This window comes from Grus americana, chromosome 9 (assembly GCF_028858705.1).
Source record: "Grus americana isolate bGruAme1 chromosome 9, bGruAme1.mat, whole genome shotgun sequence".
Lineage (NCBI taxonomy): Eukaryota > Metazoa > Chordata > Aves > Gruiformes > Gruidae > Grus > Grus americana.
This window is the reverse complement of record NC_072860.1, coordinates 6,266,920-6,283,181: the sequence shown is the minus strand read 5'-3', so window position 1 is coordinate 6,283,181 and position 16,262 is coordinate 6,266,920. Positions and strand designations below refer to the sequence as shown.

The 16,262-nt window shown below is 42.6% G+C and overlaps 1 protein-coding gene across 6 annotated transcripts in view; it reads left to right on the top strand.

Annotated features, from left to right (window-relative positions):
• Positions 1-16,262, top strand: part of PIK3CB (phosphatidylinositol-4,5-bisphosphate 3-kinase catalytic subunit beta) — a 111,188-nt gene that overhangs the window by 22,970 nt on the left and 71,956 nt on the right. For 2 of the 6 annotated variants that reach the window (XM_054835216.1, XM_054835218.1), the window contains one exon: positions 7,928-8,101. The gene's annotated coding sequence lies outside the window, so the exon portion shown is untranslated. Of the gene's footprint in view, positions 1-7,927; positions 8,102-9,364; positions 9,492-9,966; positions 10,348-16,262 lie in introns of those variants that run through there. The other 4 variants (XM_054835215.1, XM_054835219.1, XM_054835217.1 and 1 more) reach the window with 4 other exon arrangements.

Below are 16,262 nucleotides of genomic sequence, written 5' to 3'. Positions count from 1 at the left end.
TTTGGGAAAGTACAAATTCCAGTGGAAAATCCCAGAAATTTCCTTGGGCAGTTCTCCTTTGGGACTAATGGTCCTCAGTCTCATGGAGGTGATTCGAGAGCCCATCTTCCTCCCAGTGCAGTTTTACCTTTTAAGCATGTCCCCTTTTGGTTAGTTGGCTCAGAACTGCATTTGCCCCTGTTGTGGAGTGTCACAGACAGTAAAGGAAAAGGAATTACTGGCATACGCTGTGCAATGTGCATGCCTAAAGCAATACTAAATTCCAGGGGATTTCCTCTACCAGATTGAAAAGGACTGTGGCTTCCCAACACTGTGCTCTCACACCCTGGGGAAAAAGATGTGAAAATACATAATCTCAAAATTGGGGGGGGGAATATTGCTGGAGAATTCAAGACGGGAAGCCAGGAGTTCATATAAAACATCCTTGATGATATGAGAAGAACCCAACTTGTTTCTGATTGGAATTTGTCATTTGTCCTTCAAGGTCTTACCAGAACCGTTACATTTTTGGGACATTGAGTTAGCCCATTGCATAGGCTATAAGGCAAATTGGAGACTGTCAGAGAAGGACATCTCTGAGTAAGGCTTCATTAGGTAAATTTTCAAGGGTTTTAAAATCTATATTGAGAGATAGGGGAGGAGGAAGATTCCAGTCAGTGATTGGTAGGACATGCTGCATTAATATTAAGCTTTAGGTGCAGAAGAACTGAGGAAGTTGTTTTTCCATTATCACAGAGGGAAGCAATACCAGTTAAGCCAAGGCCTGCAGCAGAAACATTTACTGGAAATGTTTACGTGTTACTTAATACCTTGACATGCATTATTCAACTTGTGTAATGTCAACTGAGGTGGAGCAGGGAGGAATGGCTTTGCAGAAGAATTTGTTTGCTCCCTGTGGAATATTCTCCTGAGCATAGCTACCTTCTTTTGCAATGAGGTACATTCCAGGAATAAAAAAAATGCTCTTCAGCCACATTTTTATGAACTTCTGGAATGTGTTCGCTTGCAAAGGTGCCCTAACCTTGTCCAGATGGCTAGCCCTTCTCTAAGCAGCGATATCCTGTCAGTCTTTCTTCGTGGTAGAGCAGAACTGCAACACAAGCCCCCTGTGAGCCCTGTCCAAGCAGGAGAGCTGCACACTAAATGGTGGAGCCGTTTAAATGGATGCACTTCTCATATTGGAAATGAAACTCCACTTTCCCTCTCAGAGCCTTACGCAGCAAGTGCTCTCTCCTGACCAAACAAACCACTTAAGCGTGTGCTGCAGTTTTCCTCATGCGCCTAAAGCACTTTCTGAACTGCGGCCAAATGGGCTGGGTGTTGAGAAAAAGGCAGGAAGAGTTCGTCTGCTCCTATTAGCAATGTCACCGTGATACAGAGAAGGAGATGGGAGGGAGAAACAGATTGGGAAGCGTGAAGTTAAGCTGGCATCTCTCTGCTTCCCTCTGTGTTTACTTAGCATCCGCACAGACAGTAATTTCATGATTCACCTGCTGAATGATTTGTTTTGCTGACAAAGCTGTGATAAATAGAGACTTGGCATCATTTGCCGAGTTTTTTACTCTAAAGGCGTATGAGTCATAAATGAAGCTTTCGGGCTTGTTGTGATAGATTGCCAGACAGAGTGGGTGAAACACACACATGTTTTGATTTGGTTAATCAATACCTGGAAATGTTGTAAAGAGCCATTCAGTACAAAGCCTGGAGTTTCCAAAGCAGTAAGGCATTGGTTAGTTTTAAAAGTCATAATAATACACTTTTCCTCTGATGCTACAACTTCTTTTAAAAAAATTTTTTTTTAATGGCATCTAGCCAGATTTAGTAATGTTAGCTATTGAGGGCTAAAAATGAAGATGATGCATACATAGCTCGAATAAACTGTCTAAAATGTAATTCCTAGAAATAACATGAGTCTTCCAGATTCAGGATGACTGGATTGTCTAGCAACAAAAGGTTGGGCAGATTATTGCTTCAAAAGATGTACTGGCATTTTAGGAGTATTCCCAGAACCTCCCCTGCATTGGTTGCGCAGTGCCCATCAATAACACTTCGTGGGCGCTGCTCTGGAATGTGTCAGAGCGCTGGTTTTGCTGAGGGTGGGACTCATAGAATGGTTTGGGTTGGAAGGGACCTTCAAGATCATCTAGTTCCAACAGCTCGTGGCTCCTGAGCATGGTAAGTTAAATTAATAGAACGGTGAGATGAAAATATTTCTGTTTGTTCCAGCAGAGCACTGAATGTTCTGGGTTCTCACTGATTTCAGTGTGTCTTAGTGACTCTGCATTGATCTTAGTGTAGAAGAACAGTTCTATAGCAAAAAAACCCGTTATGATTAGATGTTCATGAATTAGTAGTAGAGAGGTTCCTAGACACTCAAAACATCCTTAATAAGAAATCTATAAATGCCTTTTGAATGCCTGTCTGCTAGCTACATGGTTTTTTGATACTCCTTTTAAAAATAGAAACTCGTAAGTAGTATTAAAATTGTAACACATCCACCAGAGGGAAGAAGTTCAAATCTGAGATTTTAAATAGGGATTCAAAATAATAGTCCATTTGTAGCTAAGAATTGATATTTTTAGAGGAATGATGTTGCATGTAGTATTTGTTATTTTTCTTCTGCTTACTGATGTTTAAAATTTCACATGAACTTTTTTTTTTTCAGTTTGCCCTGATATAGATAGATACAGATGTACTAGCTTTCTGGTGGTCTGTAATAATCAATGAGGTCAAAGTGATCATGTTTTTCCACGGACTAGTGAAATGGTAATGCCGTGCCTGTGTTTTATGGTAGCAGTAATACATCGCATTTGCTTGTATCTCTTTCTTTGGTTTGCGCGTGACATAACTTGTGCAAGATAAAGAAAGATTTGGTTTTGAGCAAGTTCAAAAATGGCATATGCCCAAACTCAGAAGTGATGTTCACTGTGTACTGCAGGTCAGTAAATGTGTTTGCCTCAAAGTGTAACTACATCGATAAAATTTAGGGGCTAAAGACTCTGAGTTTTCTCTCTTACCGCAATTCTACACAAAATGAAGTCTTGCTAGCCCTGAATTACACCATTGTGACTGGACAATGAGCTTCTCTGACCAAACTTAACAAAACATCAGGTGAAAGTCTTCTGCAAGGCCATATTCAGAAATAATATAGCGTATTTGATATCCATAGTCATTAAAAAGTGTGATAGACTCAATAGTATTTGTGATTATTAATAATTTTCACAGTTGTTACATCCATTCTGTTATCAGAATAGCCTTAACAAAAAGGCCAGCTAGAAAATAAATATGTAAAGAAGGTGGGAGAGATATGGGTTTCTTTGAACCATTCGTGTTCCAGTTCCTGTAATGAATCTCTTCCTAGTCTTTGCCTCTGGCTGAGAATAGTAATATCCCATTAACCCAAGAGATGTAAGACATGCTGTGCTGTGCTTGGAAGGGTTTCAGAAACTCCTCTTGTAAGGATGAGAAGGTATTTTACTGCTTTTTCAATTGTTGGATAGTCTAATCCTAGTAAGCATTTTAGCAAAATGGAACTACTAACGTAATTGTGAAGCCTGATGTTTGATTTTCATAATTAGGATATTGCAAAGATGAACTGGTAATATAGCTGTATCGAGGCAAGTACAGCAGCTAGTACACTTGAAGTGCTATCTAACACATTACAACCTGCTGGACATTGAAGCCTATTTTTAGTTAAAAAAATAAGCAAGCTGGCTGTGCCCTACTTTTTGTCAAAATGTGTCATGGGATCTTTATATTTGATTAGAAAAGTCAGCAGAAATAACACAAGGGAACTCAGTGCCTCATCTAAAACCTGGCAATTCTAACAATCCAGTGCTGCTTTTTATTACAAAAAAATATGTTAATATTGGGTATGAGGTCAGACCCATAAAGCGGGCAGAGAAGATAATAGCTGGTGGGAGACTTGCCTGTGTGGTGTGTGAGGTTACACATGTGGACAGAATTCCTGGTTCTGTTAGGCACTAGCTATGCAAGATGCTGTTGATTAAAGAAGTTATTTTGTATTGATGAATGGAACTGCTCTTGCAGAACCTGTGTTAGGAAACTGGAAAAATGAAAAACTATGTAGAGATTGCCCCATCCCTGGAAGTGTTCAAGGCCAGGCTGGATGGGGCTTTGGGCAACCTGGGCTAGTGGAGGGTGTCCCTGCCCATGGCAGGGGGCTTGGAGCTAGATGGGCTTTAAGGTGCCTTCCAGCCCAAACCGTTCTATGGTTCTGTATTTATGTATACAGAGAGAACATAAGCAGGAAAGTCAGATGGCCACTTCAGGATGCTGTTGATCTTTGTGAAGACCGTACTCTTCCTCATTCTGAGCAATTTTGTTGATCTTTACTGGTTGATAGAAGATGAATGCCCACATCTCTCATGAACAAGCTGTCTTGTAAAGTGCGGCCATAGCCAGAAACATCTGTTTGCCATAAGCAGATGCAGAAAATATGCAACTACCTCTACATTAGCTATAGCATCAAATTAGTGACAACTAAGTACTTTGAACTAGTTTCTCTACAGATAATTGATATAAAGATTGCTGCTTTGTTACAATAGAATTGGCATAAATTGGTCAAGAATGCCACAAGTTTCTGTGATTTGGAAGCAATATGACGATCAATGTGCCTTCTGGGTGTGGATTTACAGGGTAGGGGGGTTCAGCTCCCAGATCTTAGTGGCACGCCTGCAGCCTCAGTACGGAGGGACTCTCCTTTCCAATTCCCCAGATTTAGGGAGCCCGAGAGAAGCAGTCGTGCTCTGTGGGATCACAAGCAAAGCTGGTGCTACAGAGGGAGAGCTTCGGTGGGTTAAGGCCTTTCTCCAGCTTGGACCTGCTGCTGCACGCCAGCTCATGCAGCTTGCCTGAGCGGGGAAAAGAGGAAGGAGCTGAGCCCACTCACTCGCAGCAGGGCCGTCTGCCCTGACGGGTGAATCAGCTGACTTGCTGGTACTTCTGGTGTGTTACAGTGGTCAGGGGAGGTCAGGGAGGTGGAGGAAGAGGCCCTCTATTTCAAATGGCTTTACGTCATTTAAGTTAGGCTTAAAATTTTAAAACGAGAGGCCTCAGACACCGAATTCAGTAGGGGGAACAGAATAGCAAAGTGCCAGGATGCTGAGTATTTGGGTATCAGTGCTGCTGGCTATTTGAGGTGCTGCTGTAGATAACAGACTGGTTTGCCTCCCTGACTCCCGTACACGTGCTATAAGTTCTCAGAGAACTTTTCCACTGAATTTTACACATATTAAATAACTTGGTTTAGCAAAGCACTGTTAAAAGTTGCTTGTTCTTGCTGCAGGCTGTAGCTTCATTAGCCAAATTCAGCATCCGTTTTGTCTGACATCTGCATTTGCAGTCTGGTACCGAATGTCACTCAGTCCATTATTTGCTGCTGCCTCCCCCTTCACCGGCGTCAGTGTGAGAAACAAAGAGAAGCTTACTATAGACACACGCGCTGGTGCAAGCACAGGAAAAGAGACCAACGTACTGTACAGAACACCTTTGAGGGAACGGTATGCTTACACAATTGAGCTAGTCTGTTACGCTGAGTTTTTCACCTGAGAAGCCCTAATGGCAATGGCCAGCTTTGATTTCACAGATTGGTCTAACATCTGCAGAGATGGGCAAGGTCCAGTCCAGCAGGCCAGCTTTTATTTGTCAGCTGAGACTGTTACAGGATCATGCTCTCCGCATACCCTATCTTCTCTATCATATCATTTGTGTGTGTGGTAGTACTTTAACCTAGTGCATGAAATCATGTATAGACTTAGTAAACTTACTTTTAACATACAAAATTCCTTGGGAATCTCTTAGCATTTCCTTTTTAGGAGATTTGACTTTGACTGTTAAACCTGATTCTTGTGATTTATTTTTTCTAAGCACATGGCTTGAAATAGTCATGCCAAAATTATTCACTTGCTTATTAACACCTTACACTTAAGTGACTAATGAGATATTCTGTCCCCCAAATGGTAACAACCTACTGCCTTAGGCAACAGGGGACTTTTTTCTTTCTAGTATAGATGGAGGGACTTAAAATGGGAGATGAAAGTCTTGTTAATTCCAGATAAGCTATTTTTTGAATGTTATAATCCAAACTAGCTTTCCTTTAGTGACTACTTAGGAGACTGTCACGCTATTTTTCATACACAAGATGTTCTAAAGTCTTTTATTTGGATGACAGTAGGCAGCACGCTGACAAAGGAATGACCCTGTGGTGTAGAGTGACCATTATTCTCTCTACCATTGCTCACACAGTTTGGAATATAGCTGCTTTTTTTTTTCCTTCCTCTTAAGAAATGAAATACTCATGAGAGATTCTCATGTTATTCTGTATTCACCACAAAACATCCCTGTGCGTTAACAACCCAAAGCTGATTTGGTTTGTAGATGTTGCCATTGTATCACAGTATCAGACACTAGCAAGTTGCTATGAACATTTAAGTTTTGTAATAGATGATTTCTAAGCATCTCCTGCCCAGTATTTAGCTGTGTTCTGGATCACTGTCCTTTAGATTTACTAAATTGAATTTTTTTCAGACCAGCTTTTTCTACTTTAGGCCAAACATCCTTCACGTGGCATTTCCACTTGCATTTTCTTTCTCCCTCTGTCAAGGTCTGCTCCCACAGTTCTGTCATGTCTGCAGATATGCAGACAATTTATGTGTTAGTTCCTTTCTTCTGACCACTGCAGTGACACAAGGCTAAAATAATGTAAACCCAGAATGCTGAAAATGACACATTTTCAAGTGACCAAGAATGTGCCCTAGGTGTACAGCTGTTTCACATGCAAAGACATGACTCAGATACAGCCTTTTTAGACAAAACGCTTTTGTTACACTGAGAACACATGTAACAATAGCCTGGGGGAGAGAATAATAAAACATTTGTTGTTTTGTGAAGGGGGGTGGGAAGAGAATGTAAAGATAAGGAAATTGAAAATTAAAATGATATTTAAAGTCTGGGGTTTTTCACTGCCACGTAGGGTATAAAAACATTTCTTTAAGATGTTTCGAGACAATTTCCTTATCCATATTGCACACACTGTACATAACTCCATGTGTGACAAGGACATGAATATCATGCAAGTTGATCAACTATAATCTGAAATATGTTGATAATTACTGATTGAGATCTCTTCACTCCCAGTACTGATCAGTGCTAAGTACTGATGTTGTATTTGGAGGCATTAAATCACAAAACAGAAAGGAAATTTGAAGTCAGGGGTTCAACCCTACAGAAAAACTCTGTGAGCAGATTTCATTGAAGTCTATTCCTAGATAGAGCAGAAATTGTCTATACAAGACATTTTTTAAGTGCTTGGGGCTTTATGCATAACAGACACTTCAACGCATCATTATTCAATTGAGAAGATGGCAGTGCAGTAAACAGATTTTGAAGTTTCTGGATTGTAGCCCTCTGCTCAGTCTAGTAAATCATTCACATCATAGTTGACTTACACTTTACAAAGACTGCACTGGATCCTGTAGAACAACAACCTAATGTTGCAAGATCCAGAGTAAATAGCTCTTTTCTAAAAAACATTATCTAGCCTTTCCAGGCACAAAACCATTTGTCATCAGTGAGGCCAACTAGTGAGCCAAGGTTTGAATATCTAGGCCAAGACTATCTGGAATATTTAATGTCAAAACCACAAGTATTAGAATGGTTTGAAAAGTTACATAGCTGGGACTTTTTGCACTACTGGATTTCATTAATACCTTATTTTTCAGAAATATATTTCAGTAGCAATGTAAACTTTAAACAAAAGAGACAAGTGGCTCAATGTGCTGAGTTAAAATTCAGTATACAGGACACGATCCACAGAGATGATACTGTCTTTGTATGATCTGTATGCTTGCCTGATAAACCAGTTGCTTTCATTTGAAATCTACTGGCTTTTTTTTTTTTTTTCCAGGAAGAAGAGAAGTCAAGTGAAGTTACCACACTCCTGTGGTATGAAGAAGCAGCATGATGTTCAAAAACAATGCCTGTAGTACTGAGTGGCCGTAAAAGAACTGGTTAAAAGCAGGAGGGGGAACTACTCATTGATACACAACAACAGACGGGCTGCGAAGGCAACTGACACGCGGTAGGCAAGTTTTCTCATTAACTTCTGCCCTTCCACTGAGATTTGCCTAGATGTGGCATTGCATGTTCACCATTCATGCAAAAATCCCATTTGCTGAAATAGGTGGGGAGATCATTGTTCTTCCCATAAATTTCCAGTCAATCTGTGTTGTGATTGGTTGGTTTGTTTGTAACAAACAACTAAACGTCCCCTAGATGTTTTCTAATCCTAATTTAATGAATTTTTAGTGCCTTGAGAATTGGTAAGTGAAGTTGATGAGGAAATAAATCTATCCATCCATTGTCAAAACTGGAATGACTGGAAAAATGAACAGAGAAAAATAGTGAAGACTAATAATACAGCATGAATATTAGCATAGGGATGTTAAAATATGCATAATATGATCATACTCTTTTTGACTGTGGACAAGGATATGCCATGCCTCGCCCCATTTTCATTAAAGGCAGTAGGAATGTTACTGCTGCTTTCAGTGGGTGGGGACAGGGCTGGCTGCACGCAAAACTAAGTGGTTTCATTACTGGTTACATTCTACCTTGCTTTTCTTTGATTGCTTCTTTTAAGCCTTAGAAAAGCAACTATTTTTTATACGTACAAGTTTCAATGCAATTATTCCTAACAGCCTAGCACCGCGCCTCTTAAAATGAGGATGCATCACGGAAATCAGTGGCGACGCAAGAAGCTGCTGTACTGAGGTCTTCCCTGCTGATTGCCAAAAGCCACTTCGGGAAGGCTGCTCGTTGATGAGCCCTTTTCAGTGCGGCCACAGCCGCCTGCCGCTCTCACTCTTCTGAACCACGGCTGTAATTATTAAGCCCGGCCGTAGGAAGAGGTGTCCGGGTGCGTACGCCTGCGATGCTCGCGACTACGCAATGAGAAGCGCCAAACAAGCGGGGGGAGGTGCAACTGTTCCTAAATGGTACCCGGCGAGCCCAGCCGTGCCTCGCAAATGGGGTTTTCGCCAGGGGCACCGCGGCCCGGCCCGCGGCGGGACTCCCGCCTGGCGCACCCCGGGACGCGCGGGCAGGCGGCTCCCGCCGGTCGGCGCGGCCGGTCCCTGGTGCAGGCCCGGGGGCCTCCTCGGCCAACTCCGGCCCTCAGGGGAAAATGGACCCGGGAGCGCCCAGGCGGGCGGGACGCGCTGCGCGATTGGCCGCCGCCTGCGGTTTGATACTGAAAGCTGCGCCCCGGTTGGCGGCCCGGGGCGGGGCCGGGCCCGAGGGCGAAGCTATCGCCTAGGTAACGCCCGGCACCTCCTCCCTGCCAGCGGAGGAGGCGGCAGCGCGGCTGTTGCCGGTGGCGGCGTGAGGGAGCAGGCTCCCCGCTAGCGCCAGCGCCGCCGCGCTGGCTGGGGGGGCGGCGCAGGAGACGGCGGCAGCCGCTGCCCGGGCAGGTGGGTGTGCGCCGACGGGCGGGGGGGAGTCTCGGGCGGCCCGAGCCGGCTGTGCCGCGGGGTGCGCGCCGCGCTCTGAGTGGGGACGGGACAGGACGGGACGGACCGGCGGGGCACCCGCGGTCGGCCAGGTCTGCGTGGCGGTGGCGGGGGTGTGTGTGTGTGTGTGTGTGTGTGCGGCGGGGCTTCCCCTCGGCCGCCACCGCCGGCTCGTTTCGGTCCCTCCCCGCCCCGCGGCGCCGAGCTCCGCAGGAAGAAGGCACTTGTCGGCTGCCGCTGGTTGCGACACGGTAGTTGCTCAACCGAGCGGGAGGCTCTGCCCTGCTCTCGGCGCGGGGGAAGGTTTCGGCAGGCTGCGGCCGTTTGTCAGTGGGGAGGGCGCGGGCCTGACGTGAGGGGGCCCGGGGCGGGCGGCGGCGGCCTCGCGCCGGTCACTGGCCGCCTGGGCGGAGCGGGCGGGAGCCTTTTGTGCCCTGCCGTGCCGCGAGCCGGCGTTGCGCAAGAGCGCGCGGCGGTAACGGCCGCTGCAACAAGTGGCTCGCGCGCATCCCGCGTCCTCGGGTCGGTGGGTCCGTGTGCAGCCGGCCCGGGACTCGCTGCGCCGCCGCCGCACTTGCTCGGGGTCTGGCGCGGCCTCCTGGCTCCCGCGTTGTCGGGCGCGGGCGGCGTCCCCTCGTTACACCTCCGGGGCGGGCCCCCTCGGGCCGCCGGGCAGCGGGCGGCGGAGCCGGCGCGGCCCTTCCGCAGCCGCGGGGCTCAGAGCGGCGCTCGGAAGAGGCTTGGCGGTCCCGAGGTGGTCAGCGCCTTCTCCTCTGTGAGGTGTCGCCGGACAAGCTTGGTCCTTGCTTCATGCCGGGTGAATTTTTAAAGTATTTTTTTTCCCAGCTGAGAACTTCTAGTTATTCCTCTGTGATTTTTAGGTGATGTTTAGATTATTCGATGTTCCTGGCTGTTTTCAGTTAAGTTTCTGAGCACTGTTTTCCTTCTGAACCACAGGAATTTGTATGGAAAAGCAGTGTTTATGAAGTATACTTCTAGTCAGATGCTTCAGTTAGATGCTCATTCTCTGCAGCCCGGAGTGGGTAGTGCACAAATGATCCCTTTGGCAGTGTGCTGTCATCATGTACTTTCTCAACAGACAGCTAAACTCTCCTACAGTTGAGGACCTGTATCTGCATAAGGGGAATAAATCTTCATTCGTCCCAAAGAGTTCCTGAAAGAGAAACGGAAACTTTTCATGCCAGAACTGCTGGTTTGTCTAGTTCCAACGCATGTGCTCTTACAGACTAATGCTGGATACCTTCCAAAATCAAGAAAGCTTCGGGGGTTTTTTGCCAGAACTTTTCTGCATTTACAGACTTTTCTTGTCACCAGATACATTGATGAGTTTTGTTCATTTGGAATTGACAACTGTAGCCAAAGTAAATGTTATGTACTTTCTAAGTCAACGCTGCTGTTATGCTGTTGATGTTGAACTTTATTCAGGCTTAGGAAGTTCTTGAAGCTGGGCATTACTAGAAACCCCAGTAACACATTCTTTATGTTTTCAGGACTGTAGTTTAGCGTTCGAAGTTATGTAAATACATGACGGATGTCATAGAAATTTGATCGGCCTGTGGTTTGCAGTATTAGCTAGAGACTCCCACAACTGCAGGTCTTCAAAGATTAATTAAAAGGTGAAATAAAAATTTATAATACACATGCTTTTAGGAAAATTGCATTTAAAGAAATATTGAATATCCACACATTTGTCAAAAGGTTGCAAAGTCTAGCGGAGTGCAGTAAGATGGCTGGGGAATCAGTCACCAGGTCACTTGGAAACTTCATTTGAGACTGATGATGGTTTTCCAGGCTTTGGAAGTTTCATGCCAGGAAGCAGTGCTTTTCAGAACAAGTGAGAGAAAGAAAAGGATTACTGAAAAAAATTTCTTTGGTTTTTTGGGCCTTTTTTAAAAGAATATCAGGGATATTGGTAATATCAAGAATGTTTTGTTGTGGATTGACTTGGAAACATGTTTGGGTGGGATTTCAGCCTACTTAAATGTTTTTTAAATTTCTTTTTAAAAAGGAACTTCCTCCGTACATGGTCTTAAAAGATTTTCGTTGATGTCTATTTAAATATCTGTTTTTCTTGAATAAAAATCACTTCCGTTAAGTCAGGTTTCACTTCCTGATGTTATAAATTCACTAGTTCTCCAATTGTCTATAGACATTTGGCAGAAATCCAAATTCTAGTGTAGGAAAGCCTTCTTAAAAAATATATAAATCTTTCTTTGATTCTCGTGATACAGTAAAGAGAGAATGTATCCTGCCTTTTCTCAATGATTTCACTACTCCTTTCCCTTTCTTGGAAGTTAAACGTAGAATCAATAGGCTTGTGAAACGTTGCACACTTTTTTTGAAGTTTGCATATGTCTGCAATATGCTCTGTTTCGCAAACGTGAAACTTAAAAACAAAATCCAGTAAAAATACAAGCTGTCCGAATGCTATATATACAAGGAGAGTGCAGGAAAAATACTAACTGTTATTATTTAGAAGTTGGGTGGAAATGCATTCCTGTGTTTTGGCTGTTTAGCTAGAAAGCTGGTATTGTGTTTCAGTGACCAGAGGCACGGAGTTCAAGTAGCTTAAGTGCTTTTTCATAGATCTAGAGATACACATGGAAGCTTTGCCCTTGGTTCTCTAAAAGTTGCCACCAGTTAACTTATCTGAAAATAAATACATGGGTTGTTGGGCTGTGGAATGTGGCATTGTATTTTATGAAAAGTCCATGGTGCTGCTTTGGTTTCAGGTGGACTTTCTGACTTGCCACACTTGCTAGCAGCAGACCGTTAAGTTATGAAGTTAACCCTTGTCCACAACGGGCAGTCGAGGAGAGAAAAATCTGAAATAAGCATAATTTACACAGTTATATAGAAAAGCTTACTTGTTTGGGTCTTTTTAGTAAACGTGTGTTTGAACTCAAACTGATACCCATGGAGCATCGACACACCTGGTGTTACGTTCTACATCTCAATTCATTTGCCTCAGAATATGAGGACTTGAGTCACAGAGAGCTAAAAAATTTCAGTGTTACTGCCTGAGTGCATTAACAATTTGTTTTGTGGCAGTGCTATTAGTCCTCACAATCACTCACCATGTGAACGTTTCAGTGTGTTTTGTTTTGAACCAAATCAGATCTGGTGGCAAAAATCATCTCACATTAGAAGTTTAACAGATTTTTAAAATTAATTTTTAGGAATCACAGTAGTAACTTGTAATCAGGTGGTTTTGCTTTGGGTTGGTAAGCTATATACTTACGGTCCAGAAGTAACAGCAGGTAAGAAAGTGGTGGTTCTGTCAAAAATCACAAATCAGAGATTCTGCAAGGTTAAGGTTACATGTGTTTGTATAATGCCTGAAGTACCAGTTAGTTAATGTGCAACATTGACCAATCTATTTTACAATCTGCCTAATTTACATGTGTAAATCTTCATATCTCAACCTTTGGTGGAAATAAATTCAGGAATGTGGTTTCATTTACATATGTTAGAGTTGCAGAGTGAGGCCCTCATGTGCAAATGGTTGTGGATAGTAGCTACCAAAATAATTGAATTTACACACTGGCTTCAGAAGATTAAAGAAACAAATAGCGACACTGATGTGTCCAAAAAGCTTCCTTTGAGAAGTAAAATTGGAGCAATTGTACTGTCTCCCACTGATAATTTGGGGGGGAGGAGGGTGTGCACATTGTTTTTTTGTTGTGGTTTTGGCAGTCTTAGGTAGGCAAAGTTTAATTGCTAGCATGCTACAGAGTATGGCCTTTCGTAAATTTGGTGGTATGCAAAGAGAGGGCCCAGACTGTTGTCAGGTACCATCTTTGCTACTTTCACTTCATGGCTGTTGGCCATGGGGGGAAGAATGCCCCACATCTTTTTCAGTTGCCTTAAAAGGAGGAGGAAAAAAAAAAAGAAAAAAAGGAGGGGGGACAGCTGTGAGAACTTTATTTAGTTTCTTACCTTGGATACTCTTGACTTAAAATTGTAAATTAATTGAACTCAGGAGTAATTTTGTGTCTTTGGAGCTAAATTTACATATATAGAAATATTTTTTGTATTTACTTTAAAAAGAGCGTAAGAATTATGAGTACTATAATTTTTCTTTTGATGCAAAATATACTTAATATAAATTTGCTACTCATAGCTTACTTTTGTTTCTTACAAAATTGTCAAACTGGCATATTTTTGATAAATAGTGTTGCATTAAATTTTCACTATGAAACTGAATTGTAAAGGGTGCTCTTCTGTTTCCAGAATATCTTGCTATTATTTGCAATAGTTATTCTGATTTTTAGAATAGCTTTGTGAATTCTGCATCAAAATATCTTAAAGGAACTCCATCAGAGATAATGTCTAGTTTTATCCTTGTGTAACTTAAGTGTGTGTGATGCTGTAATGCTGAACAGTTTTACATCCCATGTTAGGTTGATAAATGATCCCCAGATTTTTTACTACTTTACTTTTTTTTTTTTAACAGCAAATTTGAACAAATGAGGTATAGTTCCTTGGGGTAGGGGTGGAGTGAGTTGACCTGATGGGATAGATCTGCCTCTAAAAATAAAGCACTTCTAAGAGATCATGAAGAATTGTGAATATTGCACATAAAATAGCTGTATAAATACACTTTTTTTAATCCCCCCAGGAACTATGATGATCGAATGGGAAAGATATGCCCTGTAATGGAAAAGAATCTGTGGGTTTAATTTTTGTGTCTGTATGTTATGGTATCTTTCCTCTTTGCATGAGTTTACGTGTAAGAGGGGAGGAGGTGACAACCCTGTGATTTCTATTTTCTTTTTATGAGACCCAAGTAATCAGTGTGTTCTCATGACTATCTTTTGAAGCTCACTTCTGGGGACTACCGAAGGTTTAGACTGAAGAGTCTAAACTTCCTTTCACAATGTTCCTCTGAGGCTTTTGTTCCCAGATTTCTTGTATCCAGAGCAGAAAGCAGAGGCTTTTGTTTATGCATTAATTTGGAACTGATGAACGTTTTGAAGTGATGTGGAGTCCATTAGGAGCTTGCAGTGTTTGCTCTTGCTTTGGGTCGTTCCTGTCCTCCCCTTGCCCCCAGGCACCATGTATATGCCGGATTAAAAACCGAAAACCTGTGAGTGGGCTCAAAGATGAGTTAGATGATGTAAGTTTTGAGTTTGCATCAACTGGCAGCATGTGCGCAATAGCTTGTTTGGGTAGTAGAGGTAGATAAATAGTTTTGTGGAAGTAATGGGAGCATTTGTGGTTTGTGTTGTCAGTTAATAAAAACATGAGTGTGTCTCTGGTTTTATGATACAGTGTTGCTATGAAGCATTTGCTAATTTTCAGTGTTTCCCAAAGTCCTTTGTTGTCTGTGCACAGAAAGTATCTTTAACAAAGCAATGAAATATTTAAAAAATAAGTGTGAGAATAGTCAGTTGTTTATGAAGGCTTTTGTGTGGAATGTGCAATAGCTGGCTTTCTGTAGGATTGACCTGACGTCGTAAGAGGCTCACAGTCCTGCTGTCGAGTGGTTTTGTGACAGATTTAATGTGGAAAAGTTGTTGTTTGTATGCAGCTACATAGTACTAGAAGCAGTTTAAAAATCAGAGTAGATAGATGGTTTGGAGAATATTAAAAAAAAAACCCCCAAAACCGAACAACTTCGAGAAAATAGAATAATCTGTTACGTTTGTAGTGCTTGAGGTTCTCCTGGTATCTCTTGAGCAATGCCTTTTTTATCTTTTGTAAATAAGGTGCTTGAGAGATGGATTTTGATGTCGTTGCATCATTTTATTTTCTAAGAATGAAAGGTGATATTTCGAAATGTGCTGTTTTTTTCAGTTAACAAGTTGATGTTCATGAGAGTAGAATGTTAATAACAGAATAATATAAAGCATACCTGATTTTAAAAACTAATTACATTTGTGTCACTACACATAACCCTCAAAAAGGCTGCTTTCAAGTACTGCAGGGGGATGGTTTTCTGCCAGTGATGTGAGTAGTGCTATTTAGTATTGTGTCCTCGAGAAGGCCGTAAGTTAGCTTGTGGTTTGTGTATACACGCAAGGGTACAGACACACTTACACACAGAGGAGAACACGGTAAACAAAGGTAAATGTTGTCAGTAGAAACTCAAAGCTAAGTACAAAGTTGATGTGGTGGAAAGAAGCACATAAAATGTTTATTAAAAATTATATTGGGCACTGTATACCCTTCCTGATCGGCTTCACACCTCAAATTCCTTCCTCTGTTTTTGAAAAGCACTTTGGTCCTTACGCTTGTACTTTTTTCCATTTCATCCACCTTTCAGTATTCCTGGTTTTTAACTTTTTTTTATTTCCTTCTTGTAGTCCATCATTAAACTTACTACTCTTGGCTTATTCCTTTTCCCTAGATCCCCCATTATTTCCCTCCCAGCCCCCAAAGAAATTAAGGACCTGTGTGTTAATCACGTGTAAGTCTTCACTCTGTCTTGTCTTTTTAGACTGCTGGTTCTTGGAGGCATAGGCTAGTGTTCTTTATAGTGCCCTGTGGGGTCCTGTCCTGAGGATGTGTATTAGAAATAATTTCTCCTTTACACAGTATAACGTTCTGTAAAATGGAAACTGCAGAAAAAAGGACTCTTTGGTGACAGCTGTGGGAGGGACGGAAACCACAGATGAGGTCCAGACTAGGAAAAGAGTGGACTGCTGTGGTAGGGGCTCAGCAGTCTGGGACTAGAGGTACATCAGGGAGATGTGGGGGTTGATGTGG